Consider the following 27761-nt stretch of genomic DNA (forward strand, 5'->3'; position numbering starts at 1 on the left):
CTTTACTGAGAGACCACTTCAGGATTCAGATGCACTGTCGGCTGTGATGGTATGTGCTTGGCTGGTGCTTGGCGTGTGCACGGCAAGACCCAACTGTTGCATTCTTACTGCTTAACTGAAGTATTTCTTAAATCTTATATAAATGCTTCCAGGTACCATAAAAATTTTAAATCATTCTAGCTGTTCCATTATGGCACTATGAATACTATTTTCCATTCTTATTAGATCAAGATGGTTTATAAACAATAGGAAATGCACAAGGACTCTCTTATACCATTTTATCCATAGAAAATTGCAACATAAAGCAGCTAAATCAAACTGTATATTTACCTGAGTTGCTTTCATAGAAAAAAAATCTATAAGGAGAAAAAGAGAATGTGGTGTTTCTAACTCAAAAAATCAGATCCAAATCCTAAATCCATTCTATATATATAGAACACTTTTAATTTATTCTCTTACATCTGCCATTCTCTGTGACTATTAGTGTTATTCATAATAGAATTGGTTTCCAAAAACTGAGAAATTGTTTCGTATTTTTCTGTCCTCTTAGTGATTCCATTCTTTTAGTACTTGATGGGCATAGATCTCTCCTTCTATTTCTTCTATTTTCTATAATGGAAGATAAATATACTTATATACACATATAGAACCATAAACATCAGAGATGCACATATATATATTTATATACACTGCCATAAGCAATTATATGTTTTAATCATTTTTCATAATTTCTAAACATTCTAACTCCTGTACAAATATATGTATATATCATACAAGTATATGTATATATGCTTGTAAATATAAATAAGTGGTTTGTCATAAAATAAATGTACATAATCACCAGACACAGAAATAGAACATGAACAGGACCTCTAAGTCTCATACAAGTAGTCCCTCATCCTTAGTTGCCACTCCTTGCTTTGTCCTCCACAACTCTGTAGGTTTTCTCCCCATGGCCCCATGGAAACACTCACTCTTGCATTTACATGGTAGATGGTCTTCTAGAGACTGTATAACACATACTTATTGCTGTGTAATGACTTGGTGTTGTACAATCACTCAGGCCTAGTGAATATCATTCTCCTTGGAAATGATGTGTCAGATGATAGGAAAAATAGGCTTTGTTTCTCAGTGTATTGACTGAAAATTAAAGCATCAATGAAGTGACAGAAGAACTGATGTCACTCTGACCCAAAGTGACCCATCACTCAGGCTGCAAATCAGTGTTTGTTCTCTCTGGCAGCCACTTATCTCTTCCCTACTCTGACCCCAAGCAGCCCAGTAATCTTTGCTTTCCCCTTGTTTCAGGGCAAGGAGAGGACAGATTTTACCTTACAGTGCTTGGTTCTCTGCACTTTACTCCCAGAATAAAAGCAGGTAGGCTTACTGCTTAGAGTTCAATTTTCATTCCAAGTTTTTACAGAAAATAAATGATGAAGTGAAAAGAAGTAGGACAAAAAGAAATTAGATAACAATGACACAATGCTGAGAAAATATCTTTCCCATTATTTGGACAGATGGCACTGCTAGAATAGAGACTAGAGCCCCAAATACTAGTAACTGTAGAACTTTTTCACAGAGTTGCAGAGAAGTATCACTGAAAATTTTATTCTAAATGAAGTTGGGCTGTGTCTTTGAGTCAAGGTAAGTAATTAGTGTTAGAATACAGTGTATAGATGTGTCCTCATCATAAAGAAAAGCCTTGAAGAAATGTGTAAGTGAAACATAAATAAGTCATATTTACCTGACTACTTATCAAAACTAGTTCAATATATCACAATAAATCACATTTCCTTAGAATTATGTTATAAAATAGAAAATTCTGTGCTATGTGATATTTATTATATTTTCTTCTACCTCAGATTTGAACATTTTACCTGAGAATTTAATTGTCCATTACAAAGATCTGCTTATTGTAACATATATGATATCACTTTTATTATCACTAGCATCAATTAAAATTATGTTGGCTGTTGATTTATAAAAACTCTTCTAGATTCTCTATATTTCAGACATTAAAATTTCATTACTATAATTGTCTTAACATAATTTCTCATGTAATGTTTCTTCATGTGGAAATCAGTAGGGATATTTTTCAAAAAACTAAAACTAGAAATTCCATTTGATCCAGCAATACCATTGCTTGCTATATTTTGGAAAGAATTAAAGACAGTTTACTATAGTTATAGATGCATACCCTGATTGCTGTAGTGCAATTCATCATAGCAAAGCTGTGGGAAAAAAAATCCTAGATGTCTATCAATAGGGAAAAAGATACAGAAAATGTGGTGTGTCTTGCAAATATAAGTTATGTTCAAACAATGGTGAGATGGATAAATGTTAGTAAAATTAAAGAAAAATTATTCTGCTACAAAGAGCTGCCTGAAGTAAGCAAAAGCCGTGATTTATTTAATATTTAAACTTTAAATCTTCTATCCAGAGTTCAAATCTGCCTTATAGAGAAAGACTGTCATCTGTTCTTATTATATTCCATCAGTGTTCAGTTTTATAAGTTTTTGTCTCCCTTGTCAAAAGAGAAATGCCTTTGTTTGCACAAGGCATCTGACTTCACAAAGAGGTAGTGGTGTTAAAATCTTTTGGAAATGAAATCAGAGAAATTGTGGATGATACAAAAAAACAGCCAGTCTTATTAAACAAACACTGATCCATCTAAGAAGGTTTGTAGAAACCATGAAAAAACAGAGGCAAAAAGGAAATAAATCTTCTGTCACATGCCAAGTTCCAGTGGCTTAACAGAGTCACAGTGTTTAACAAGGTGTTCAAGTTCAAGACTAAATTAAAGAGCAAATCTATCAGGCAGAAAATCAGAAAGGATATAGGTGAACTCACCAACACTATCAATCAACAGGATATAACATCTACAGAGTACTTCGCTAACAATAGAATACACATTTTTCTCAAACTCACATAAAGTATTCTCAAAGATATAACACATCCTGGGCCATAAGACACAAATTAACAAATTCAAAAGAACAGAAACCATGCTTTAAGACCACAATGAAATTAATTAATAATAGCACTATAAAGGAAAAGTATAAAATATACAGAGAATTTAAAAATAGGCCAAAGAGAAATGTCCACAGATTTTTAAAAAGATTTTTAACTAAGTAAAAGTGAAAATATAACTCATAAAAAATTGTTAGAAATACAAAAAGCAGTGCTTAGAAGGAAATGTATGGAGATATATACATTTAATATATATATACATAAGCTTTAAAGTCAATCACCTCATCAAACTAAAAACAGAAGACCAAATATAAAAAAAAAGCAGAAAATACAATTAAATTAGATCATAAATCAAAGAAATTAAAAACAGGGAATCAATAGAGAAAAAACAATGAAACCAAAAGCCAAATCTTTCAAAAGATAAAAGGAAATCCTCTAGGCAGGCTAACTGAGAAAAAAGAGGATACAAATACCATTATCAGAAATGTCAGAAGATATATCAGATAAAATAAAAACTTCACTGCAAGATCAGGCTGCCTTGATCCCAAGAGTGCAAGTGTGCTCAATGTACAAAAAGCAATAATAACATCGCAGAACAAAGGGAAAGAGTGGCCTGATCGTCTCAGTGGGTACACACAAAGCTTTTGACAAAATTCAGTGCCCTTTACTGGTTCAAAATAAAACAAAACAAAATGAATAAAAAGCCAGAGAACTTCCTCCACCTGAAACTGAGAATATTGTGTTTGGAAAACCTACAGCTGTAGTGCTTCATGGTGAAACAGTGAATGCTTCTGGTGAAAACTCAGGAACTACTTCTATTGAATTTCCAGAGGTTATAGCCAAAACAATTGGTTAAGAAAATGAAATAAAAAGGAACCCACATTGGGTAGAAATAATGCTATCAATACTCATATGTGGCATTATTTTGTTAACAGAAAATCCTAAGAAATCTTCAAATAATACTGTTATATATAAACATAAATATAAAAATAAGCCTAAATTTATAAATGATAATGTCATTCAACAAGCTCATGTCCCTCTGTATCTGTAAGTTCCACATTTCCAGATTCAACAAAAACATTGGGATCAAATTTTATTACTTTGAGAATCATTAGGTTTTTGTTTTAGTTTTTATTTTATATATGGCATAGCACATATGACAAAGAAATAGAACAGATAAATTGGACTTCATCAAAATTAAACTTTTTCTTTCATGAAAGGATACCGGTAACAGTGAAAAGACAACCAAAAGAAGCAAAATATTGAGAAATATATGTTATAAAGAACTTGTATCTAGAATACATAAGTAATTCTTGCAACTCAACAATAAAAGGAAAAAGCACTCATTTTAAAAATGCTCCATGTGAACGCTGACATTTCTCCAGAAAATATTTGCAAATTGTCAATATACATGTGCAAAGATGCCCAATACAATCAGTCTTTAGAGAAATGCAAAAATGACTATAATAAATATATATATATTGACAGTGATATAGAGGAATTGAAGACTTCAGGCACTTCTGGTGGAAATATGTATCTGCTTTTGAAAAGTATCTGGTAGTTCTTCAAAAGGTAAAAACAGAACTACCATATGATCCAGCAATTCCACTCCTAGGAATACAGTCAAGAGAACTGCAAATATATGTCCATAGTAAATTCTCAGCATAAATAGTTATAGAAGAATTACTCATGGAAATAACCTAAGTGTCTATCAAGTGATAAATGTTGTATAGCCCTACAGTGGAATGCTACTTTGTCACAACAAGAATGAACTAGTAATTCTTGCCATAACATGAATATACAATGAAAATATTATGTCAAGTGAAAGGAATCAGTCAAAAAGTCCATGTAATGTGTAACTCCATTTATCTGAAAATTTCCAGAGAAAACTGGAACCTAATAAGGGATGGGGAAGGTAAAAGTGGGTTATAACTTTAATGGGTACAGAGTTTCTTTTGAGGAAGATGAAAACACTCTACAATTAGATACTGATGATGATTTCCCAGCTCTGTAAATGTGGTAAAAAAAAAAAAAGGACATTGAGTACATGCCTTGAAATGGTAAATTATGTTAGTTAATATTGTAATAAAGCTCTTATTTACAAAATATACAAGGGCTTTTAATTTTACTTATAGTAATTTTTATAGCTGAGATTGGGTGGTGTACACAAAAACATGTTCTGCATTATTTTGATATGGTGGTCATTTCATTATATTTAATGCCTGCATATAAAAAATTTCAAAGGAAAGTATAAAAACAAAAAAAGCTTTACATGTAATTTCTGTTAAAATTTACTGCATGTTAAGCACTATCTTAGAATCTTCCCAAATCACAAATAATTTTCACTTTTCTCTCACTATTCAAGTAGTACTCATGAAGCCATTTGAGGAAAACAACCAATGTTACAGATGAGAGGTATAAAATCTCAGGAGATGACGTGGTTCACGTCTCCAGTTGTCTACTTTCATTAAAGTAAACATAAAACAGAGATATACTGATATTTTCTCTGATATTTTCTGGCTGTATACAGCATACTGAGATTCCTTAAAGGTAGGGATTTTATCCTCTTAATTTCTCACTGATCAGTGGATGCATTCTTATTTTTATATGGATGCCAGCTACTTTTCATTTTTTTATCTTCTTTTTATAAATTTGACACAACCTTAGTTTCCTTAACATTTTCTAATGTGATCCATTTTTTTCTGGAGAATTAAATATTTTTTCCTGGAAAATATCACAATACAATCAGAATAAATGACCTATTTTCAATATTTTGAATTACATAGTCATTCATGTAATCTAGTATTTATAAAAAATATGTGAAGTATAAAGAAACACAATGTAAAGAATACCCATACCATCCCTATTTTTGCAAAAAAAATTACCATAGATCTTCGAGTTCTATACATCCATCCCAGATCTAACTCTTCTCTACAGATTTTCTGAGATGTTTTTAATGCTTATGTAGTATTTGAAATATCCTCCCTTTTCCAAGCTCTTGAAAATACTTTTAATAATGTTTAAAGATTATAAAAATACACCTTCATGTTTAGATCTTTAATAGACTTTCCTGTATCCTATGTAGCATCAGACCTGATTTTATTTTTTCCCTATACAATTAACCATTTTTCACATTCTCTCAACTAATATAACTTTATGATTTTTTAAGGTCAGACAGAGCAAATTACTTATTTACCTCTACCTTATTACTCACCCTCAAGAATGCCTTTACTATTCTTATCCTTTCTTCATAATATTCATAAACTCTTTCTTATGAACTTTAAAATCAGCTTATCAAGTTTCTTATTCCACTTCTAGCTTCAATTAAAATATTCTCTTCAGATTTTGGTTGAACTGACATTAAGCCTGTACAGATCAGTTGATATTTAATTAATTGGGAAGAATTGATACTCCTGCATTGAATACACCAAATCATTAATCATAAAATGTACCAGCTTTGCATGTTTATCTAGGACATGTTCAATGATTTGAAAGAAAAGTTATAGTTTTATCTTGATAGTTGTTACTGATGTCATGCAAAATGCCAAAAGATATTTTATTGAGTTCTAGCATTCTCAGCATATTGAGGGTGCCATTCCACTGATGGTTACCTTCCAAATAATAATTTTACAGTAATCTATCTGAAGTTATATTTTAATAGCTTTATGTTAGAAATTTTGTAGACTTACCATGATGTGCATAGGGACAATTTTATTTTTATTTTTCCAACTTAACATGATTTAGTTTCTTCTTTAGATTCAGAGAAATGTTGTTTCTTCAAATATTACCTGTGCTCCATTTCTCTCATTCTTCTCGAAAAACTATTCCGTGAGAGCATTGGACAGCACTCAATACACAGCCGCAGACAATGATTCTGTCCTTGCGGAGTAAAGTAAGGATCTTAGCTCTTCTAAAACCAGTCATGTCTAATCACTGCCAAAAGGCCCACCTCTGAGCATGTGACACTGTGGGAACACTAAAGATCTAAACAACAATAATGAAAAAGTATTCTTTCCCTGTTCACAGTCTCTAGCTCTTTGCCAGCCACATTCCGTTGTAGGCATATCCTCCAGAATACAAGTTTAGGAAGAGTCCTAGTAAAGTGCTTTAACCAGAATTCTCCATCCTTGGTATTTGATCAACTATAATATCCAAACATAATTCCATACCCCACCATCATTCAGGTGTGATTGCCCTGGCTTGCCTTTACTGAGAATTTTTTTCAGATACACTTAGCAAAATCTTTCCTGACTCTTATCTTTTTATTATAAATTTTACACATATGCACACACACACACACACACACACACACACACACACACACTTCCTTGGTTACTTATTTCCACTTTTTTCTCAACTTTGAGTTGAGCCCATTCTTTTCTATTGCAAAACCCATTTCAATATTTACTATAATTATGATAGCTCTGAATAAAGACTCTCATTCCATTCTGACAAGTGTCAGAATAATCTTGTCTTAAGACAGGCAATTTTGAGGTGCAAATTTTCCATTCTTACTTCAGATATAGCTTTAGCCATACTATGTTTTTTATTTTAAAGAGAAAAAATCAATAACAAAACAACAACAGTGAAGACAAAAATGATTTTCTACTAGACATAGAGTAAGTGGCATGTAAATATAAATGAAAGGTTTTAAACTCCCTAAGTCATAAAAAAACAGAAAAATGTAAACTATAATTTGAGGGATGTCTGGGGGTTATCTTTAAATTTTATTACTCATGGCTCCCTTACCAAGTAACAACAATAAGAAGAGGCTACCTACTGTAAGTAACTTGCATTTGTTTGTAGGCTCTTCCATGGTCAATGACATAAAGATACAGAAGAAATATTCAACATGCACTAACAAATTTTTAAGAAGCCAAAAGTAAACAAGGAATAAAATATACAATACTTCTTAAATATCAGTGATTTTTGTTGGGCAGATAGTGTCCTCCTTTTATGCTATAAATCATAATTTTAGTAAAAGTTCTTCAAACAATTCTTAAGTTGTATGTGTAAAAGAATAATTAAATGCATGCTGTGGTGAATTGACAACTGGTGATCAACTTGTAACACCCAGCTGAACTAAACCAGCATGGTGCTGGGTGTGGGAGGCCCACCTGAGGATTGTTGCCAGTACTATAAGAGATAAAACTGGAGAGGAAGAAGTTTAGAAGCTGTTGGGAGCTGTTGCAGATGTTGGTTTTCCTGGGGCTGCTGTTGGTTCTCTTGGAGGACCTTGTTGTGCTGGCTTTCCTGATGAACTCAGTGTGCTTATTGTTGAAGGAGCTGAGAACTTTGATGTCACTGAGAATGGCTACGGTTCACTTCAGGGGAGCTCTGGTTTCTGCTTTGTGTGTCACTTCCTGGCTCCGAAGGGGAAGATCATGCACTGCTCAGCCTCCTGTAAAAGCTTGCGCTAGCTTTCCCAATAGGAGCTTGGCTGTTATCATCTGAGGAGCTTGAGAACCTCACTGTTGCTGAAGATGGCTGTGGCAACTTTTGGGGTAGCTCTGGTACCTTTTGGGGGAGCTCTGGTTCTTAATTTGAATGTCACTTCCTGGTTCCAGTGCAGATCCCTCAGCCTGCTAACACAGTTCCTTCATCCCACTGGCACAGACCTAGCTTCCACCACTGACCCTTGGGCCTTCCCAGCTCAGATCAGTGAAACAGGCCTGCATGAGGCATTGTTTTGGGCTCTAGGTCTTCACCTGGACTCATGCAGGACTATACCATGGGATTCAGGCCCTCAGCTGGAGTCTTTGGTCTAGTGTGTGTAAAGATTTCCTGCACTCTTTTTGTATATGACTCTTTGGGTGACTATTATAAAATAATCTTATAAGATATGTGTCCTGTATTGTATTGTTTCTCCTTGTAAACCACTTGCTGCAATATGTACTACTACCATTTCAAAGGGAGAGAATTTCACTGTTGTATAACCTATAACATTTAGCATTTAAAATTTACATAAATATTGTTTAAGTGCCTTGATTATATTATATGAATGTTAATCAATCCAAGTATTAGAATAAACTGCAAAAATTATAAAGACAAATTGTTTTGGACCTAAGAAAATGTCATGACACCTACTAAATTCAAGTCTTAAAAATAGCAGAAATTATTTATAATAAACTTCATTTTTAAAAAGAGGAAACATGTTTTTGGATTTGAGGTGTCATTGGCTGCTATCCCACATATAAATAATGCTTTTAGAACACCTGTGAAAAACACTTCTTCAACTTCAAAACTGCCATCATACCTCAAACAACAGGAATAATACAGCATTTAAGGTAGCCTATCCTATTGTTGCTAGAGAGTTACAATTTTTATGTGAAGTTGTATCTTATGACAAATCAAAAATAATTCTCCTTAGAGCTTCTGTCCATTGTATTTTGTTCTGTCTCCTAAATAGTGTACACACCTCAGCATCTTGACAAAATAGAAACATGTCACATCCTCTACAAATAAAAGTATCAAGTATTTTTAAGCAGTACTTAACATACAGTTCTCCTTCCTTAACTTTCTTCTATTTCAAATATGTATCCTTCCACTTATTCTTTCTCATCTCCTCAGTCCCTCACTCTTCTTTGCTGCTCTTCTTTCTCCTATCACAGACTTCAAATCCTATTTATCAAGTACTTCTCTTCCTTGCAGTTTCCTTTTACGATGGGGTTTCACAGCTTTTCACCATTAGGATGACTTCTTTCATCACACCAGTTTTCCAGTTACCATTCTATGAAACATAGCTCTGAACACTGAAGAATTCAGTAACTTCCATTATTTAGCTACATACTGCTAATACTATACACTTTCTCCAGACTTCTAGCTACCAAATACAATTTAGCACATAATGAACTCAAACTTTTTCAAAATGCTCATGAGAATTCTATATTAATTTCTTTTAATTAAAGATTCTGGCATTCCATAATTATAACTATGCAAAGAACATTAGCATGTTTGTTGTTTGGTTTTTATTCTAAGTTACATCGTACACTTTCCATCTGTAATCTGATCTGTCAGAATATTTTCCATCTTGATTTGACAGGTTTTTTCAAGATGCACCAATAGAAAATCTAAAAGTCAGTTTTCTAGTCTTTTTATCCAGTTAATAGGAAGATTATTATATGTACTCTTGGTTGATTTTTAGAAGTTTTTTTATTAGCACATGTTTGCAGTACACAGCGATCACATTCATCATGGGGGATTTGCTCGTGTACATAACACATCTTACTTCTTTTTGGGCCCCTCCCCTTCTCTCTCTCCAACCCTTCTTCCCCTTGATTTACAAAAGCTCTATTTCAACATTTTTACATATACGTTTAGCAATCCACAGACACCAGCCTATAAAGAAACTATCCTTGCATTTATTAGATCTGTTATGAATCCCCAAACTCTGTACGGTGTGAACTTCCACTGTTCATGTCTTTAGTAAAGATGTACTGAAATGTCAGACAAAACAATTTTGTATATGGTGTTTATCTGATCTGCCAATATAGCAACTGCCGCCCTCACAAAGCAATTTTAATTTTCCGTGACATTCTACTATTTAAACAAGTAGACAGAGATAGGTGTTCCTGAATGTTCCAAATTACACCCTCATTCCTAGAAAATATATCTTTATTTAAACGTTCATAAGCCATATGTACAAAAATCTCCTCTAGAATTTTGCTACACTATACTTTAAATGTAATTTAACAGAAGCGTATGAAATTCTCTCTTCGAAGCAGCAAATCTGGAACAACATGTGCTAGTGTTTAGAAATCTGGCAGATTTCCTGTGCCCAGTGGATTCTTAAAAGTTACTGAAAATACTTACTCTTCAGTATGACGACTATATTTACTCAGTATGCTATATCTTACATTATTTGAATACTGGTGCTTGAAATTCATTTACAAAGGTGTGCTATCTCTGTGTCTTATTTTGTATCTCAAGTTTTAATCACTCTATAATATTTGTAATACTTGCTCTACCCCTTTCAGTGTGAAGCTAATTCTGCTAGATAGAGAAAATAGAAGCACACACACATTGTGTAGTATTATTCCTTTTTTTTCCTTATTGACCTTCACTGACTTTATTAAACATTGAATTGATCCCATCTTTTGTTCATTCTGTTCAGTAATATGGAATCTTCCTTATTCCTCTCAGTTTTTTCCAAATTCAATGCATTGGTACCATTGGTAATGTGTACTCTGGCCTTTAGTCTAATGATGCTCTTTGACGATGTTCCTCCTATTTTTAATTTAAAATCATTTGTCAGTAATTTTTTTTGGGCAATTTTTTAATTAATTGGCTGCTTCCTATTGTCATATGTGTTTTAGAGAACTTCATTTAAAGAGTTCCCCATCTTGTGCTATGATATATTTTGTTATCAGAAAAATAAAAGCTTTTTCATATTAAAAATTAATCTAATTTTTCTAAAGCCTACTGCACATGTGACCTATCTGACTGTTAATTACTCTAATCTTTTATGATTAGAATCATCAAAATTCTATATTGTTTTTAAATTTTCTATTACTTCTACATCATCAGCCACTTTAACTCCAGAAGCAAATTGTGATTAACCATGCTTATTTTATCCACATTGTGAAATAAATTTTGTATAAGACTGCTATTAGATGTCTAGATAGTTGACTTTTTTCAAATCACTGAATTGATCTGCTGCTATAATTATCAATATTTCCAAAACAGAATATTCATAGCATATTTATTTCTCTATTAATATTGTTTCTTTCTCACTGTAAAGTGCCTCTTTAATTTTTTTTACAGATAAATGACATCAACTTTTACCTCTAGAGCAAACCAATTTCTAGCTTTCATATTCAATCATTAAGTTGTGTTAATACAAATCTCAAGAATACTTATAAAACATTCAAATTTTATTATTGTAAATCTAAGCCTATTTCATCATGTATGTTCTATTCAATGAAACATAGAAAGTCATACATCTATAATACATGTGTGTACATTTAGGCCTATGTACAACATATGCATATTGTTTCTGTCCATCACATTTAGTTTCTCTTAATAAGTATTAAATTTTTTTCTTTCTTTTAACAGCACAATGTTACCCTACGTGACAGGTACTTGTCCAATTAGAACTGTGTTCTCTTGTCTTCAGATTTCACTTTAATATTTTGATCAACTCAATATACTGCCTATCAAAAATAGTCTTACTAATTTCCTAAAGAAACCACCATTCCATATTCTAACCATCATCGATGAAATAATATTTCCTATAACATCAGGTATGTATTATTTAAACTATTAATTTAATAAGCAGGCAGTGGGTGCTGGGGCTAAGCGGTGTGACCACTAGAGGGATTATTGCTATCGTGGATGCCACACTCCTGTGAGGGAGGGAGACAGTAAGTGACTAATCGTGTGCTGTGGCAGTAGAACATGACCCCAGCATCCAAGGACATGCAGCAGGTGTTGTAAGGAGAAGGGCTGCAAAACAGAAAGCTTCACCACAGACAGAGATGTGACAGCTAAGCAGAACTCACCTGGAACAAAAGGAAAACATTATTGTCCTTGTTCCACTTTGTTTCTTCTCTATGATTTTAAATCGATGAAAGATATCTTTACTCCAGCATCAGCTAAAGATAACAGACTTGAAAAATCCTGGGAGAGTTATCGATAATAAAGTTGCAGATGATAAGAATAAAAACTACCATAGTTCTACATGTATTTCCAAGTCCATAACACAGACTCAATAACAGTAGAACTCCACCTTTGCTTCATGGGTTTTAGGATTCACTTGCTTTATGCATACCCATTTGCCTGTCTTAAGTTTGTACTGGGTACTTGTTGCTATTTTTCCTTTCTAAATGCCCAGATTTATTATTCCATTCAGTGAGTAATTATATAGCTTAAATAGTATTTCCACTTGTTTTTTCTCCATTGTTACATCATTAATCAGCTTCTTGGCAGTGACTTTGGGTTTCTTCATTTCTCTCCTACTTGTTCTTTTTATAAAATCTCTCCAAACTTGTATATTAAAACTTCATTTAAAAAAGAAAGTGGACATAGGTGCTTCTGAATGTCCCAAATTACCCTTGCAGTATTCAGTGGTTCTTCTCATGTTCTGGCATGGAAGGTTCATAGCAGAAGCTCTAGTCTGAAGCTTCTATGCATTGCAACCTCCAGGGGTCCAGTCAGACCCTAACCCAGTGCTTAGGCCTGGTCTTCCAATACCGTGTGACACATTCTCTCCAACACACAGCACGATGAGGTGGTGGTTGGTAAATTCCTAGATGAACAAAGTTTGTACTTAAACTTCATGTTTGGGCTCTCCAAACCTACTCTGGGTTCTTATTCATTTGCTTGTAGACAAATTTAAATGCAGTTAGTTACTTCAAAACTGTATAAATGTTGTGCAGCATAGCAATGTCCTAGGCAAAGAAATGAAACAGCATTTAATAACTAAAAGACTAGAAAAACATATGAAGAAATTTTGAATTGTTATAGTCTTTAAATTAAGATGTACATGTGTGGTTTTTAGTAAAAAAGATCAAAAATTAAAATTATTAATGACATCTCTTAAATGGCAACTCCTTCATTTTTCATATCATCACAGTATATTTATTAAATATCCATGGAGATAGCTGTGCCACAAAGAGGTGTGCACATTAAACACAAAATCACAGTGAATTTTTCCTATTCATTAGCATTATAAAAAATTCTTTGAAAAATAAACATCTTTATGTTTTAAAAGGGGAAATATTAATTTTTATGGACACTGAGACAATTATGCCTTCTCTATCATAAGCATTAGGTAAATTCACTCTTTCATAGCTTGGGAGATTTGGTATAAAATCTTGATGGCTATGTTACATTTTTTGCTTGGTTGTGCTGTATATTATGTTCTCGGCTTATGTTTCTAGCTTATTTCTAGGGATTTTTAATCATAAGGACAAATTTCAGTGAAATAAAGTAGTTTACCTATTGTTGGCAGATAAATAATAGGCATTTAGAAATTGTCATGTTTCCCACTATGAAGGAAAAAATAAATTTAATTAGTACATTAAATGATATTTTGAAAATTAATTTGTTAATCACTCTTGCCTAGAGCTTTCTCATCTTTTCAGAAAATCTTGCATTATGACAGGCAAATGTGTGCCTGCAGAAAAAACTGATTTGTTATTTATTTTCATGTTATTATCTCTTCAAATTCCCCTATTTTAGAAAACAAAATAACTGCATATCAAAACACTCACTGAAAGAGACAAGATAACTGAAAACTCTGTCATTTTAGGGGAATAATGTACAGTCAATCTTTTGCTAGGTCACTACTTGCAAGTATGTAAAAGTAGGTTGTATAAATTCTAACTTATTTTTTCCCTACCCTGCTTTATTCAGTTAAGCCCTCCAAAAAATAATATGATTTCTGTGGATAAAAAATAAATAACTAAATAAATGAACAAATAAAAGCATTGAGACTGCCAGACCAGTCATTAAACTGAGATAGTAGTGTAAGATTTTTTTCTTCAATACATACAATGTTTTAAAATATTGAATCAAGTACAAATCAATAACCACTTGTGCATATAAATCTATAGTTATTTGCTCCCTGACTATGTCACTAATCAACAGTACATGTAAATTTAGAAACTATACTATATGCAAAGTGAAAAAACACACATACCATTACCAAATGAAGCTATCATTCTAGTGTATATTTGCAGTAGACTGAAAGTTTATGTGCTCCCAAAAGGCATGTGCTAAAATCCTTACCCTTAAGATCTTATAGGTAGGACTTTTGCCAGAGGATTAGATCATGAATGCCCTGTAGAAAAGACCCTAAAGGCATCTCTCTATGTGAAGAGAGAATGAGAAAGTGCTATCTGTCAATCAACCAAAAACGGCCCCTCAGAAGATACCAAATCTGCCATTATGACAAAACCTGGATCTTAGACTTCCTAGCACCCAGAATATAAGAAATAAACATCTGCTGTTTAGAAGATACCCAATTTATTATATTTTGTTATAACAGCTTGAACAAACTAAAATAATATTTTTTATGTTTTATATAACATAATTTCAAATACTCATCATAAAGTCATTTTTTCCTTTATCCTTCTTTTTCCTCCTTTTGTTATTTCAGGAAAATTGTGATTTCCATGTAAAAAAAAGTTGTCAATGAGAGAACATAAAACATTTTTAAACCACATTGTGACAATACTTACTGAAAAGATATTTCAAAATTCATCTTATAAATCCTCCTGCGAGTGAGAGCCACTCAAAACACATGCATTCAATTTATTCTCCGGTCATTTTGATTCAATAATCTTTCAGAAATTAATTGCTCTAAATCTTTCATATTCTGAACCCATCACAGTGGAAATGGTGATGATATTAACAGATCACACTCCATGTTTTCAAGCATGAAATATATTCTTGTGGTTTGTTTATTTTATACTCTTCATAGCCTAAGAATATTGCGAGACACAAAAGATTTTTGACACCAAGAGAAAATAACCAATAAACATAACCTCTGTGTTCTGCTGGCCACATAGGTTTACAAACATTTGATCAATTTCATCAAATGTCAAATCCTTGGTAAATTACCAGAACTATCACTAAATGAATACATCCATGAAACTGCAAACCAAATTTTGAAGTAGAACCATAGGTCCACTTTGCAAACATCACACAACCTGTTGTCTTTTTTTACATTTATCTGTAAAAGTTCTTAATAGAGTCTTTAAAAAATTTATTTTGTCGTTTTTGTAACTTGACATTTTCTTTCCTTAAGTGTGGCTCCTAATAAATAATTTTACATAAGTTTAGTGCAGTTCAGTTTACTAATCATGGTTGTTTTATGCTTCCTATAACCTACTTAAGAAATACTTGTATATTTCAAGTCGTGAAGGGACTTGTATGTACTGTTTGCCAGGGAAATCGTTCCATTAGTTTTATATTTATATTCATAATTATCCTGTAATTTACCTTTGTATCCTGTAATGTACCTTTTTATGAATCATAGGCAACATTTCATGTTTTTTTCTACATAGATATCTAATTGGCCCAGATTTTATTTTTCAAATCTTTACTTGTTCTACCTATTTTCAGTATCATATTTATAATAAATCAACTTCTATAAACATGCTGGCTTATTACCAAAATCTGTTTGATTTCATTTGACAATGTGACTATACTTACAAAAATACCACAAGACTTTAATAATTAATTTTGAAAAACATGGCTTTACATTGGCTTGCCACCCAGAAACACACATCTCTAATTTTATTTTCCTTCAAGACCACCTTAATTGCCCTTAGCTCTTGGCATGTCTATATACATTTTAGAAATTTTAAGTTAGTTACCACAAAGAAATCTTCTAAGATTTCTAAGTCAATTGCATTAAATTCGTGGATTAATTTTGAGAGATTTATGACAGTAAATCTTTCAATTCATGAAAAAAAGTAGTCTGCTAGGTAAAGCCCCAAAATGACACTGTGGCTAAATTTCTGGCAATCATACTCCTCTACGCTGTATACTAAACATTTTCTTATCACAGATATTTGTTCACATGGTTAAGACTAGATATATCAAATCCAAAGTTCAATGTTTCCAGCCTCCAATGGGAAATATAATTTTGTTCTTAAGCAAATTTAGAGGGGTAAACATTCAGTTACAATATCCATCATTTTAGTGTGTTAAATCTAGAGAGTTTCAGACCTGCATTAACACAGTACTTTTGCCCATACTAATTTTAAATGTTAAAGACATTAGTGCAGCTCAAAATGTTTACTTATAAACGACACCATGATTGCATAATCTGCTGTCTGATCACATCAAGCTTTCTCTGAAGTATTACAGGCCCCATTTTTCTACCACCATCAGCAATATTATATATAATGCCATGTCTCTTACCAGTTTTATTAGCTATTAAAATGATAAATGAGACAAAGCCACAGGAGCAAAACAACTTTGTTGCAAGTGCAACATTTCTCATATTCCCCGCCTTGAAATGTTATTTCATTCACATATTCAAGAAATATTTACTGAGCCTTTACATCAGTCTTAGCCCTGTGTCATATAATAAAATGTGTTTGCTCTTTGTAGTCTGGCTGAGAAGTTAAAATTCATGTACAATACATAAACTTTGTATACATGATAAACCTACAAATCATTGTTTAAATCACCTCATACTGGTTTCTCATTTCATTATTATACAGAAACCTTTAACCGGGGCCCTAGAAGTGTGCTGTAGTCATTCCTATCTCTATACTTGTATATAGTGTTCACATTTCCATTTCTGAAAAGTATCACAGCATAACCTCTGAAGTGCTGAGCGCAATAAATTGACTTATGAGCATTGCCACCTCTTCCTAGACCGTCTTTACCCAGAAGCTGCACATTGACTTTAGGTTCAAATAAATTCCAAAATGAACTGATTGCATTTTCACTTAGACTTGTCCAATCCTATAATCTCTAGGTACACAAGAACAAAATGCAAATAACTCCACAAATGAGAGATGTGAAGACTGAATCTAAACTCACTCTGTCTTTCCAATATTATCCCGCTAATAGTTAGTCTTCACTATTTCTTCTTTTTATTACTAGTTTTTTAAATGTATAGCCAGAAACAGGTACCACTAGAAAATGTCCTGATACTGTCTTTTTAACTTTTAGCTCCCATTTCTTCTATCATCCAAGCTGCCTCTTCAGTGGAAGAAATCCTAGTTAAGTTTGATTCCCACTATTCACAATGAAATAATCCAACCTACACCATATTCCAAATATAATGAACTATCATTTTTCTCTATGATGGCAGTTCCTATACAAATGCATTATAATATTTACTTAAAAGTTAAATTTTATTTTTTCCACATTTCTTTATTCCTATTAAATTCTAAGATTCTTGAGGATAGAGATTAAGGCCAATTAAGTCCTGTGTCTCTAGCACCTGCCATAGGCTTAGAAAATATTTAATTAATTGATGCGTAAGTGTATAAATGAATCATCCAATTGAAGTTTTTCTGTTAAAATACTTCCTTGCCTTTCCATGATGTTTTCAGCTCTATTATCTTAAAAAATAATTGATACTATGTTTTTATTTGTGAAATAATATATTGAAACAACTTTTTCTTTATTAGATTGCATCATATCCTTTTGCACAAATTCTTCTGGGGCAAATATAAGTACAAATTGTTTCCAATTTTCAAAATGATTCAAACTATATTATACACAGAGAAAATACATAATATTTATCAAACAATTCTTAGGTTATTAAATAAGAATCACAGTAGAGTTATGCTACTGAATGATTCTATAAATATTGATAATGAATTGCAGAAAGTTACATCTTGTCCAAAGCAGTAGAGTTGGTTCATAGAGATGAGCCAAGAATAATAACCTTCCCAACTCAAGATTAATATTCAGCTGAAGTAAGGCAAAATGTAGATTTTATCAGTTTTATTAGTTATTCTTGACATTGTAACACATGTTGCATGTATGTCGTGGCTGATGTTTGACGTATAGCTTAACAAACATCATGTTTAGGTAACATTAATCTGAGGAAAAAAGGAAATGGTTAATATCAAACAATTGATTATCTTAACTAATACATAAGAAAATGACAAAAGAGAAAGTCTAAAGTTTATTCTTCCTTAAATGGATTAAAAATCCCAGACAATACGTTCATAACTAGTCCATGGAGATTTGGCAACTGTTCATCATTATCAATTATTGGTACCAGTTCTAGGCAGAAGAAATTCAAAGGCACCCAAGGTGGCCACTTACAATAAGTGGAAATTAATTTTCAGTAAATTCTTCACAATTCATAAATTAGCATAGCCCTGCAGACTCAAAACATGAAAACATCAGGTCAGGCATGAAACTGAATTGCAAGTATGAATAGTTTTCAATAATAATGGAAATTACAATCACAAAGTATAACAATCCTCTGGGCTACTGATACTTTCTGCCAAATTTTCTGTCATTTTTATAGAACTCATTTTTTAATCGGATGAGCTTTTTTGCTGTTGTTTATTACATGGTAGAAAATAAATGCATGAGCAAAGTTCAGTTTTAAAATTTATTGAAAGAATAACTACTTAAAAATAACCTGTCCAATGTGTCATATGAGCCTTATAGGTTATTTTAAAATGTACATTTGAAAAATTGTAGCCAATTATTAAAAATAACCATGCTTAAAGATTCTGACACCAAAATTTTCTCTGACAGGTCTTACATATTCCTCTGTACACACGTTTGTTACTCATTGCTGTGGGATCTGTGGACTACTATCAGTGTTTTCTGTTTGACCAGTCCTCTAGTTCCTCTAGATCAGTGGTTGCAAACCTATGGCATGCATGTTACTTGTTTTTCTTTTAAGGCAAAAATGTTAGTTTATGAGTCATTTTTTTCTAAACTAAAATCTCAGTATCGGGTTCAACTGTAGTGCTGGCATTTTGCAATATGTAAGTGGGTTTAGGGTTGCAATTTGGGCCCTCATCTCTAAAACATTCACCAGGAGAGTCTAGATCCTTGCATTAGCTCCATATTATCAGCAAGTATTGTTAATTGCCATTTTTAAATGACTTAGATACTCCCAACGTGATATTAGAAAAATACTCTGTCATTTCTTAGTATCTTCTGTAATAAATATGATCAAGGAATGTAGTTTTTATGCTTTTCTTTTCTTCATCCTTATAATTGCGTAAGTTAATCAATCATATTCCCCCAAAGCTCAACATAAGATTGGGAACAGAATCAATGAATAGGATAAATATTATAACATCAGATCAAAGTAATAAACTCAGTGCATATTTTATTTTTCCCCAGTACAGGTTCTTTTAGAGGATGAGAAAAAGACCACAAATCTGTAATTTCACTAGAAAAAAAAAAAGAGTAATCATAGAGAATTTGAGTATTATAGACTACAAGTATAGAAAATTGATAGAACATTTTCTATCTAAAAAAATGATTTACTATGTTAGTGCAGGCCATCTTACCATAAAAACATGTAGAAGAGGTGCTTAAAATATTGTAAAACATATATCTCCATGGTCAGGTCAAAAAAGAAATAAAAGTCATGGATCTAGGGCTAGAATAAAAGACCAAACAGTTAGTAACAAAGAGATGCTTGTTGTTAAGGCTTGTGTCTAGATATCCCCGCAAAGCCTCATGCAGTCATAGATGGGACTATTTCAGAGATGGTTGGCTACAGAGTGTGTGATTGATTCATGGTGCAATGCTAAGATTAAGGGTCCTAGGATTAGGAATGAGTGATTACTAACTCAGTCCACTGATTGATTTGGCACAGCCCTAATCCCGGTACCCGGATATGTAAGCAACAGTAAGAGGCTTGCCTTTTTCCCTTGTTTGTTTGCTTTTGCTATCTTCTACTTGCATGGGCTGGTTCTCTTCTGCCTTGTCCCTCTGCTAAGCCACTGTGCCTTGGAACCAGCCAACTATGGACTGAAACCTCTATAAACTGTGAGCTAAATAAACCTTCTCCCCTTTAACTTTGGGTGTCAGGTATTTTTGTCTCAGCAATGAGAGAAAAGCAACTAAGACAGATTTCTTTTGATCACCAAATCAATGTGCAGATATTTTAAGAAAATTTGAAATCATTTATATATACTGATTGAAAATCTGCTATTATCCCTAATTGCTATAAATCCTGATGGTAGATTTGGGAATACTTCATTTGACTTACTCTTATATGTATCTGGTAACATTTCAAGAATGCGTGCTTTGGGCTGCAGAATTGCCTCAGTAGGCACAATGCCTTCAATTAGATCCATAGTATTGAAAATGGAGTACTTTATAATTCCATAAATATAAAGTTCAAAACAGACAAGAACTAAGTTCTGAAAACTAAAATTTAATTTCAAAAATACATCATATTATATATACCTTCTTGCCAATTACTTTTTCACTGAATAATTCCTGATTTCTTTCCATATATCTCCCTGTAGGTTTGCATATTATTTTAATATTTGTATACATCATTAGGGATCAGCATACTTTCTTTTACTTTAAAACACACAATGAATTTAATTTGCTATGCTTTCACTGTTCAAATTGGAGTTAGTATTCTGAAAATTATTTTCCAAACAATTTTCATTTTCATACAGTCATGTTTATTGCTTGAGTTCCTGTGTTTTTTTCAAACCAGAAAACTTCTTGGAAAGCATGGGTCCAAATTAAAATTGCATATAAATTTAATTTCTAGTCTAAATAATTATTTTGTCAATGTAAAATATACATGCAAAAGAGTACATAAATTTTAAGTGCAGTCAAGTGAATTTTCATACTGTGAATACAATCATGAAAATCATCATTCTCTTAAGGAAATGGAATATCTCCAACACCCTTAGAAGTCCTGTCCAGTCTGTAGAAATATGTATGTAAACTGGAACCCTAGAGCAAATCTGAGAATATTTTATACACATTAGAAAAAAATAGGAAATTTCAAAGGGGTGATTGCAGTTATTTCTAATATAAAGGTTATTCTCCCTGTTCTATATCCTTTAGATATGTATTTTTCTTTTATAAAAATGAATATATTTATTTTGAATGAGGACCCAAAATATACTATATATTTTAAAAAGTTGACCAGGCAGATATTACAAGAAGACAGAAAATACAAAATATTTTATAAATTATGATTATTGATCATCTTCTGCCACTCATCTGCACTACACTGTTTAGACTTTACTCCTTTAAAAAATTTCAGGTTCACAATAAAATTGAGAGAAAGACATATTGATATCCCATATAAATTCCAATCCCACACATTCCCTTTATCAACCTGAGTGGAACATTTTTATACCTGCTGGATCTATGTTGCCACATCATTATCATCCAAGGTTGATAGTTTAAATTAGGGACTAGTATTGGTTTGTATATTCATTACATGGGTTTTGCAAATGTATAAAAATATGCATCAATCATTATAGAACATATATGATATTGCACTCTCTCTAAAAATTCTCTATCCTCCACCTATTCATCTGCCCCTCCCTAACCCTTGGCAAACACTGATATCTCTACTGTATCCATACTTTTTCCTTTTTAAAAGGATTATATAATTGAAATTATATAGTATATACCTTTTCAGCTTAATAACATGAATTTAGGTTTCCTTCATGGTTTTTCATGACTTGATATCTCATTTGTGTTTAGCACCAAATGATATTCTATTCTCTGAATATATCATAGTGGAATTATCTATTCATCTACTAAAGGAAAACTTGTTGCTTCACATTGTGGTAAGCATTTCTTTTAAAGCTGCTTTAGACATCTTTGTCCATATCTCTGTGTAATGTTATAGTTTATATCCAGACATGGGGGCATAATACTCATCTGTGGGTTTAGTGATGACTTTATAGCTAAATGTGATGTTGGGAGGTGAGGTCTGGTAAGAGGAGGCAGGTTACTGGAGGCATGGCCTGCAAGGATATAGCTCTCTCCCTCTTCCCTTGGTCTCTCTCTGCTTCCTACCTCCATGCCATGAGCTGTTTCTGTTCTGCCACGCAGCTCCACCTTGGAGTGAAAACTCTACAATCTGTGAGTCAAAATAAACCTTTCTTGTGAGGAGCAACTGAAGCTGGAGATTGATTACATGTGTGGGGCTGGAGCAAGGCTAGCTCTGAGAACACAGAGTGCCTGAGGTGAGCTACGTTTCCAAGCTGGCTCAGAGAACATGAGGTGTCCAAGGAGAGCCCGGCAAACAAATTGTTAGGCAGAGGGGTTTCACCTCTCATCAATGTCCCAAGTGTATAAGTAAATGTGCTGCAGTTATTGGGCAGCTGATTTTCTCCCAGCAGGAGAGGAGGCTCCACCTGACCTCAGCTTTCTGCATTCTGACTTTTGTCTTCATTCCTTTATCCTTTCCCAGGAATTTCAAGAGCTGTGCTGGATGTGGCATTTTAGCACCAGAACAAGTACCTGGAGCATGAGGAAACTTGTCATACAGCAGGTGAGAGGACACCCCCAAGTGCACACACAAACAAAGAGAGCAAAAGAGCAAAGAAGCAAAACTGGCTCATGAGGAGCATTTCATCAGGTGTAAAACATGGGGCAAACAGGTTCTCACGAACAACAGATGTATATACAAATGCTTGTTATATTATTGATTCCCATATTTACTTTTCTTTGTGTGTGGACCTGGATGAGTGGGTGTCTCGATGATTGCATGCCTACTGAGACAATCACAGAGGATTTGGCTCAGATGACTCTCTTAAAACTAAGTCCCAAGCAGAAAAAGGACAGTGGAGCAACAGCAATCCTAATAGAGCTTGAACCCTGTATTCTTCCTCAGTCAGATATGGAAAGAGCTGGGGGAGGTGCAAAGAAGACCCTTCTCCACTAGGGGAATGCTTCTCTGTGACTTCCATCTCACAGCCACCCAAAGTAAAACTGGTAACCTTAACTGCACCACAAGGGGCTATTTCCACCTTTCATAAAATAGAGTTGTCCTTTCTTTCTTCCTTGCAATTGGTGCTGAGGAAAAGCAGCGGGTGGGAGAATCCTGGAGAGTTTTCACCATGTGTACCCTTTGCTGATCTCCAAGACCCCAATAATCTAGGACAGGTTGTGTATCTTCATGAAGCTGTACCATTTAGTACCTTGGAAGACTTAAAACAAGTGAGCACTACCTATGGCCTAGTGGTCTCTTTTGCCTTGAGTTTTGTAGAGCTCACAGAACAACAGGTTATAGCCCCAAATGATTAGAAGGGAATAGCTGGAGCATGTTTAAGAATGGGGAATTGTTTACTGTGAAAGAGAAAGTTTTTTGCATTGTGCATGGAGCAGGCTGCTCATGAGGCCATTCACAACATGGCCATTACAAAAGATAGCAAAGGCTTAGACCACAGTCTCTCCTCTTGATTTGCACTAACTCCCGAAATGGAACCCCTATCTATTCCTAGTGGAGGTTATGGACTTTTGCCCCAAGGAACAGTAGAACTTCTATGAGGCTGGAGCCATCTCTCTTTGAAAGGTCTCCATGTTTTGGCTGGTGTCATTGATGCTGATTATACAGGGGAGATCAAAATTATGGTTCAACATGCTCAACAACAGTGAGCATAGCAATTTTTGTTCTCTTGACAATCTGCATTGGCTAACTTCCCTGATGTTATTGATTGTCATTATCTACCGGACAAATTAATTCAGTTTGCTTTCCTCATGCCCTTTGTCTTCCCTTCAAAAATAAGCTTGGTTCCTATAGCAGGAGGTGTCTCTATTTTACAGATGGGTCATCTTTAGGCAGGGGCAGTTTTATAATGGCCTCCTCTTTCTGAATACAGAATACACAAAAGACTGACTTACACATTTTCCTTCTACACAAAAGACTGACTTACACGTTGCTATGTAGGCTTTGCAAGATCATTCATCCATTCCCAATAACCTCTTTTCAGATAGCTCTTATGTTTGTGGTGTGATGTGCCACACTGAAACTGCCATTGGCCATACACACTGGCTAGAAAGATCTTTTTTAAAAAATTTTTATTTTAAAGACACAGAAAAAGAGACCAGAAAAGACAACAAAGGCTTAGATCACAGTCCTTCCTTTGGCTTGATTTGCATGAATTCCTGAAATTGGACTCCAAGCTCTTCCTACTGGAGTATATGTACTTTTTTCCCAAAGAACATTAGGACTCCTGCTACGCTGCAGCCATCTCACTTTAAAACAATACAGAATTTCAAAACAAGATGATAGGAAACTAACAAAGGTTATTATATTGCATATTGTTATCTTCAAAGTAATTGCTCAGATTACCAGGTACAGGCATGCAAAATTGATCAAACAATATAAGCACTAATAGTGCCTTTCAATGTAGTAGTACAATTATGTTAGCTATCTTATGTATATACCCATCTTTTTTTCCTTCTTTCTTTTCTCCATCCCAGTTGCTCTTTCCTTTTGAACAGTTTCTTTCCCTTTCACTATATCTATTTTACCTTTTGGATCTTATTTACTCTTTCAGTTTCTTACATTAATTAGACAACACAATGTTTGCACATGTGATTCTGACTTATTTCACTTATGAGTACTGTCTCTAGTTGCATCCATTTACCCATAAAAGCCTCAAGTTTATCTTTCTTTATAGCTAAGTAGTACTCCATTGTATAAAAATACCACATCTTTTCTATCTATTCCTTTGTTGATGGACATTTAGGTTGTTCCCAAGATTTAGCTATTACAAATTGTGCTGTTATAAACATAGGTGATCTTTTTCACTTATTTCAGACTCTCCAATTTGCCATTTGGTCATGCCATGTCCTCTGTTTTATCTGTCATTTGGGTTCCCACTCCCAATTTCTGGGACCTCTCACTAAGGGAAATGCTGCAATAGACAAATTGCTGGTGACTGTCACTGTTACTTTTCACTTTCCCTTACTATGGGAATTCCTTATAACCCTCAAGGTCAAGGAATTGTTGAAAGTGCTGACTGTACACTCAAAAGTTCAACTACAAAAACAAAAAGGGAAATTCATCCCTACAAAATTCATAAAATTCTTCTTATAAGAGATCTCTGCTAATTCACCTACAAAATGTTCTTATTAGGCTACTTATAATTACAAATCTCTAAAATTATAAAAGAATTATTATAATTGAATTTGGCAAAAAAAAATTTGAGTGCACTCTAATTTTGTAAGATTGTGTATGTATTTGTTTATCTGTTTGTCCAATCTGTTCACAACTGTTTTTATATGCACTCAACAATTTTTTTCTTTCCTTTTTCTTTTGCATTTTTGGATCATTTTGTTTATAACTTAATTTGGCTTGCAGTTTTAAAAAGCATCTTCCATCTGGGTTGCCAGCTGGTCAAAATTGGTTTTCTCATAAGTCATCAGAAATTTGTTAAAGTAACTAAATGGGGATCCTTCAAGCTTGGAGAATTATTGGTCAGGGCTCCCTTTGGTAAATAAAGAAGCAGTTGCTTGGGAAAAATTATATCCAAGCCCTTGTTCATTAATGACAGGGAGATCATAAATGATCTCCCCAGCTTTGTGGAAGACATCCCAATACATTTTATTAAAAATATACTACAGTGATATGATTACAGTGGTAATCATCAAGAGGTTATATTTCCTAGAAAGGAGACAATAAAGTTTTCTGACCTGGAAATGGTATAAAATTAAATTGAAAACCAAAGTTTTCATAGGGCTATGACAATTGTTATTAATCTCTTGTTGCATTAAATGTAGTCATGCCTTCAGATGTTCAGGTCTTCCAAAATGTAAAACAGGGATTGTTTATAGTGATAGACTTTTTCTTTCAGATTCAGACACTTGCATGTCTTTTGTGCTCCAGCTACTTGTAATAGGAGGTTTGAATCAAACTAACATGAGCTCAACAGTTAATAATAATAACAAAACTTCTGTGATGTATATGCCACTATACATTAAGCAGTCCAGACAATGTCACAGATTCCTTCAGTGATATGCCATTAAAAGTCAGCAAGTTAGGTAAAAGCTTCCTATGTGTTAGATAGAAATATTGACTATACAAAGATGGAAAATGTAAGTGTTTTACAAAGTGTCATCATGATTATCACACAATATTATGTACGGCATTTGATCTCTAATTTTCTGTGTAAAACTATATAACTGTTGTCTGTTAACATTCTGCAGGGATTCAACTACTAGAACATCCATGGTTGGTTCTACTTTGTACTTCAAGGTGCCTGGTATTTAGATAAAATTGTAACATTAGGCTCACTTCTCCCATTACAATGTAATGTCATAAACCTTCTCTTCTGAATGTTCAACAGCTGAGGTTTTGAGACCAAAACTGGAAATATAGATGGGCTAGGAGTGCATCCAATATTTTAGCCCCAGCCCTCTGAGGTCTATGAGGACCCAGGACATCAGAGAACCTCTGCTGTGACATCCCATAACTTGGTGAGTTCCGGATCTTCTGACCAAGTAAATTGTTGAACCATAGAGGAATGGTCAACAATGTATAGTGTGCCTAAGGAGAGTCACGAGGAAAGAAAAATCTCCCAAGCTTTCACAGAATGCACCTCAGTCAAGCAATGGCTGTGACTCATCCAAATAGCTGACACTGACAGGAGAACTGAGAGGTGCTATACGTGGTTCCAGGGTCAATCCTGAAGAGAATTAACTGCCCTTGAAAGATAGCAAGAAATAATTTTAATTAATACAGGTCTTATTTTAACTTGGTTTTGAACATCCAGCAGAAAGTATAACCAGAAAATATATAAAACAGTGCCATGGTAATAAGCTAGCTATAAAAGAACCTCAAATCACCATCACCTTCTGACAATTGCCAGCTACACCAGTAACTGACTACTCTTATGGGTTAATAGGCTGTTAAATTTCTGAATGTAGGGACCTGAAATCCTGGGACTGGGGATCTTTAGCCTAAACAAGTAAATTCACTCAGCATGAAAATGATTTGAGAAGAAGGTCTTCTGCACAATCCTCCAAACACAGCTCCTCCAACTCCAAAGACCACCCATCACTCACAACTACAGAACAGAAAATGGGACTTTTCTCCTTCAATATGTGTGTGTCAGGTACTGTGTCTCAACCACAAGGGAAGTAACTAAGATATGTTGATAATAGGTGTTCATGTCCTTTGTATTACTACCATGAGAGCAACTGCTGGATAATATGCTAAGAGTATATTTAGTGTTGTGATTGACTAATAAGCTATCTTCCAAGGTGGCTCTATCATTTTGCATTCCCACCAGCAATGAATAAGATTCCTTCATTGGCAGGATTTGGCGTGGTCACTGCTCTCCCTTTTTAATGGTCATTTTGTGGTATCTCATTGTTTAATTACCATCTCCCTGGTGACAAGTTAT

General features: G+C 33.7%; 1 long non-coding RNA gene across 2 annotated transcripts; it reads left to right on the top strand.

Annotated features, from left to right (window-relative positions):
• LOC102009829 lies at window positions 1-27761 on the top strand. 2 transcript variants are annotated; one of them, XR_260260.2, is made up of 5 exons: window positions 1-49; window positions 1309-1377; window positions 22820-22900; window positions 26703-26832; window positions 27283-27761. It is a non-coding gene; the product is annotated as an uncharacterized LOC102009829 (long non-coding RNA). The 2 variants fall into 2 exon arrangements; XR_260261.2 differs by lacking the exon at window positions 1309-1377 and having other exon boundaries at window positions 7-49.

The sequence above is a fragment of the Chinchilla lanigera genome, unplaced genomic scaffold, assembly GCF_000276665.1.
Source record: "Chinchilla lanigera isolate Chin_1 unplaced genomic scaffold, ChiLan1.0 scaffold00014, whole genome shotgun sequence".
Lineage (NCBI taxonomy): Eukaryota > Metazoa > Chordata > Mammalia > Rodentia > Chinchillidae > Chinchilla > Chinchilla lanigera.